The sequence below is a fragment of the Sinocyclocheilus grahami genome, unplaced genomic scaffold (genome assembly GCF_001515645.1).
Source record: "Sinocyclocheilus grahami isolate Dianchi unplaced genomic scaffold, SAMN03320097.WGS_v1.1 scaffold184.1, whole genome shotgun sequence".
NCBI lineage: Eukaryota > Metazoa > Chordata > Actinopteri > Cypriniformes > Cyprinidae > Sinocyclocheilus > Sinocyclocheilus grahami.
This window is the reverse complement of record NW_015505363.1, coordinates 580,874-585,932: the sequence shown is the minus strand read 5'-3', so window position 1 is coordinate 585,932 and position 5,059 is coordinate 580,874. Positions and strand designations below refer to the sequence as shown.

Genomic DNA, 5,059 nt, shown 5'->3' with positions numbered 1-5,059 from the left:
ACATGACGTAGCTGGGCGCCGCGGACAGACGCCGCCGGTGTGCCTACACTCATAGAAAATAATGTATTTGAATTTTAAAGCCGTGGCGCGACGCTTCGCTTCTCGTCCGGTGCGCGACCGCCTGAAACTCAGTTTTTTCCCCTTCCGAAAGCGGATGATGTCAGGAAACAGTGGTTGCAATTTATTTTATGTCAATACACGTTTATACTGAAAACAATGCGCTGTTACTTTAATTCAGTGCTTGCAGCGCAGCAATAGACTCGGTGTGGAAGCGATCTCTGCACTGCCGGACCGCAACCGTGTGCAGTGAACGCTTTAATCAGTTAACATGAGCGCGGAAAAAATTTGCACTGCATACGCACTGCAAACTGAGTATTGTGAACCTGGCATTATGTATGTGCGCTGCGACTGTGCATGAGCGCACAGTCTTCAGGAGAGCAGGAATGGTTAAACACTGGCAAGAATTAAAAAGTAATGCAATTTAAACTTTAGTAACGATGTGACACTACCTCGATTGTGCAAGTGACAATTTCTGTGTCAACTGTGCAGCTCGCTTATAGACAGACGCGATGTGTGGAGATTTTAAGCCATTTGCGTATTTTTGAGAGAGAGAGAGAGAGTGTGCGTGGTGATTCACTCATGCTGTTTGTGAAGTCGTGCCAAACCTCTCATGGCAGCGTCATCAGCTTGAGATCGTTTTTTTGAGATCGGCCTTTTTAGAGACCGCCGATCAATCATCCCAACGTGATTATCGGCCGATAGTGATCGGTAGCCGATCAATCGGAGCACCCCTAGTTCCATTAGAAGAATAAGAGACGTTTATTTTGATGAATAAACCCTAAAGAAAAAAGACTGAAGTGCTTCCAACTGACCTATATCACACACAGATCTATTGTTCCTCATGTTAACCGCATCACAGCCATGCTAAACAATAGTGGTAGAAATTATACTAAATATAAGCCCACAAATGCATATGTTTTGACGTATTTCTAATGCCCATGGCATCATTACTTGTGATTATCGGTGATGCAGCACTAATGCAATATGCTATATCCATTAGACGTCTCATCTCAAATCATTAACCTTTTGAAAAGAGATTAGCTCAGGAGGAAGCCAGGCATCAGGGAGGGATTCCTATTGTGACACAAGCAGTGAGGAAATGCTTCCCTGAACCCCTGAGTAAGACAGCACACTCTGTGCTTTGGGGGTGATTGCGAAACCCTTCAATATCGACAAAGACTTTATTGGCACACAACAACTATATTGTTGGAATCATTTTCAGAATCAGGATCCACTCAACTGCTCAAGCATTTAAAACGGCAGACAACATAACTGGAGCAGGCGCTTATAATAAACAGATAGTTCATAAACAGATAGTAATATAGATAGTTACAGTTATCATTTTTGATGTGAACAGGCCTCTTATAGTCATGTGGGTTCTGATTGACGGTCAATGTTTTAATGTTCAACTGCTAGAAAAAAAAAACCTTCTGAAAGTGACAACAGCCATACTGTTCATCTGTGTCATTAACATTATAGTTGTGGTGTGGACTTCCCTATTCCCACAGAATTTGAATGATTATTATATTTATATACACTGTAAAAAATAAGTGTAATTTTAACTGTAAAATTTAGTAAAAACGCTACGGGAAAAAAAAAACTTAATAGGTTAACAGTAAGTTCCCGTACTATATACAGGGAAAAACTGTAAAATATCTCATAACCAGACATTTCATGTAATCTTACAGTAAAATGCTGTTAATTTTACAGTTTTTAGAAGTAAAAATAACAAATCAATGTATAATTTACAGTCAAAAACTGTAAACTGATATTCCCAGAATTCCCTGCATGACACTCCACATTTGAAAGTATTTTGTTTAAATAATCGTGTTTTTTTTAATAGTTTTTGTTATTAGTTATGTATATTTGGGCTTTATGTTACATCTTCTGTTGTTTAATGAAAGTTTAATGCATTATTTAAGTATCATGTGTGTTAACATGATGGTGTTTAGTGTTTGCATGAATGACTCTGTGCACCTTCTATATATTAGTATATACTTCTGCTTGTGGCGAAGCTACTTGTGATGAGCTTTGATTCTTCATGTGGCTTTCTCTTTTACCACCTGCATTATTATGGTGGTTGTCAGTACAAAAACAGATTTTAATAGCAGTGTGCATTCTTGAATTTACTGGTTTACATTCAAATTTTCTTGTTTATAAATTACAGTTTTATACTGTATATACTGTTTTATATAAGTAGTTTTTGGCCGTAAATGTGTTTACGGTTTTTCTGTATTTTTTTACAAAATGATTCTGGCAACCACAGCTGCAAAAATTATTCTGTAAAAACTACAGAATTTTTTTTACAGTGTAGGTATCATTAAAGTCATCATCATTGACGTAAACAAGACTTTTTCCAGCCATTCACTTGCTAACATAAACTACCCATAAGGATTCATTTCCTAAATACTGAAAATCTGCATACAACATGACAGTAGTCAAACAACAAACACCACCTGTTACAAACTAAATGTACATATTTAGGAAAGAATAAATGTCATCTGATAATACAAAAGAATTAGAATTGTATTAGCACATACATTTAACATTCCTTAACAAGACCTACAACCCAATGCTCAATGAATGAAGTGAATGGTTACACACAGCCACTGATATTTAAATGAAATTATTAAAGTCACAGCTCACCAAAAATGAAAATTCTGTCATAAATTTACTCAATCTCAGTCTCATGTTGATCCACCCGTGCATGCCTGTTTCTTTCTTTCTTCAGTGAGAAACAAAAAGGTGTCAGCAGGTGCTTATGTTCGAGAGTGACAGCCACAACTCTACATACAAAACGATTAAATGAAAATTATACCGATATAGAATTGTCATTTTTAGGTGAACTAGCCCTTTAAGCTCGTATCTTTCAAGAGAGTCTCAGACCTCTGATGAGTGTGTAATGGATTCTCTAATGGGTCCCCCAGTGAAGACAATAGCCTTCAAAAAAAAATCATAAAAACAAATACAGTAGAAAGTAGAAAATAACAACACCTGTATGCATATATGTCATACAAGAAAATACACGTAAATAAAAACACACAGTAAATAAATAAATAAATAAACAAATAAAAGCCTTCTCACGACAATGAATGAGCTTTCCTCCTGCTGCGGGCCAGAAACCTCAACGTTCATTGTTTTCAGCTCTTAACATGAAGGAGGAACACGATATTTCACAAATCACCTGCCAGCTGTCTAGAGCACCAATATATCGAACTGCTTTGTTGATTATCAATCGAGCTGCACATATATCCATGCCATATCATATCTAAACAGCGAGCAGAGCCATCAAGTTATTTATTTCTGTCGCTAATATGAGCCACAGGGCGAGTCGGGAAGCGCAGTTATTGTTCAAACACTGAATACAGCTCACAGCTTCAATCAATCGATCAATCAAGATTACCGTTAATTATAGGCAGGATTACCAGTCAGCTAACTTTTTAGGTGAACTAGCCCTTTAAGCTCGTATCTTTCAAGAGAGTCTCAGACCTCTGATGAGTGTGTAATGGATTCTCTAATGGGTCCCCCAGTGAAGACAATAGCCTTCAAAAAAAATCATAAAAACAAATACAAATAAATAAAAGTAGAAAATAACAACACCTGTATGCATATATGTCATACAAGAAAATACACGTAAATAAAAACACACAGTAAATAAATAAATAAATAAACAAATAAAAGCCTTCTCACGACAATGAATGAGCTTTCCTCCTGCTGCGGGCCAGAAACCTCAACGTTCATTGTTTTCAGCTCTTAACATGAAGGAGGAACACGATATTTCACAAATCACCTGCCAGCTGTCTAGAGCACCAATATATCGAACTGCTTTGTTGATTATCAATCGAGCTGCACATATATCCATGCCATATCATATCTAAACAGCGAGCAGAGCCATCAAGTTATTTATTTCTGTCGCTAATATGAGCCACAGGGCGAGTCGGGAAGCGCAGTTATTGTTCAAACACTGAATACAGCTCACAGCTTCAATCAATCGATCAATCAAGATTACCGTTAATTATAGGCAGGATTACCAGTCAGCTAACCAATATGAACTAATGGAGCTAACAGCTTGACAAACACCTTTAGCTCGTTAGCTATAGCAGCTTTATTTCTTTCTTTCACTCACTTCCACGACGAACTTCGCCAGAGGCTTCAGAGAGGAGATGAATACTGAGATACCAGCGTCTGCAGATTATAGGACACCTTTTCTGAATAAAATCAGTGTTGATATCCGCTACCCGCTTTTCCTCCTTTCTTCAGTGTTCCTGCAAGTAACGTGAACCTTTCGCTGTCGCCAATGACTTCCGCTCTCGGACTCTAAGGAGATTTCAAAACAAAAGTCCCTTGATCACTAGGGTAATTCCTGCTACGCATACCAGACCATATTTTGTCAGAAATATGCTGTTCAAGCAAGTTCTTAAAGGGGCCATATGATGCGATTTCAAGTTTTCCTTTCTCTTTGGAGTGTAACAAGCTGATTGTGCATAGATAAGATCCCTGAAGTTGCAAAGACTAAAGTCTCAAAACCAAAGAGATATTCTTTATCAAAGTTAAGACTCTGCCACGCCCCCCTAAAACGGCTCGTTCTAACACTCCCCCACATATCTACCTCACTATGTGGAAATATTTGCATAATGCCGCCCAAATGTTCACGCAAAGAAAGAAGGCGTGGTTTCAGTAACCGCAGTTAGTGTTGAAGCAGCCATGTCAGGGAGACGCTGTGTGTTTCTAGGTGAAAGCAAAAGCACTTTATTTGGCCTTCCGAAAGTAGATGCATTTAGGAATCTTTAAGATTACTTACAACAGAACAGCAATGCATTTTATGGACGACCGTTTCGTGAACCTAGGAGAGGAGGTAATTCTGACTTTGCTATGACAATCTGGTGCTTCTGAATCAGCTACGGTTTTGTTATTAGTTGAAGCATTTGCTATTGACTGTTCAAATGCTGAGTTTTGCACATCGTGTGTGTGTGTGTGTGTGCGAGCGAGAGAGAGAGAG

The 5,059-nt window shown here is 38.3% G+C and overlaps 1 protein-coding gene across 6 annotated transcripts in view; it reads right to left on the bottom strand.

Moving 5' to 3' along the window:
- The window catches only part of csnk1g1 (casein kinase 1, gamma 1), a 64,275-nt gene extending 59,914 nt beyond the window's left edge, over positions 1–4,361 (bottom strand). For all 6 annotated transcript variants that reach the window (XM_016284536.1, XM_016284538.1, XM_016284539.1 and 3 more), the window contains exon 1: positions 4,187–4,361. The gene's annotated coding sequence lies outside the window, so the exon portion shown is untranslated. The remainder of the gene's footprint in view (positions 1–4,186) is intronic.
- Positions 4,362–5,059: the final 698 nt, after the last annotated feature.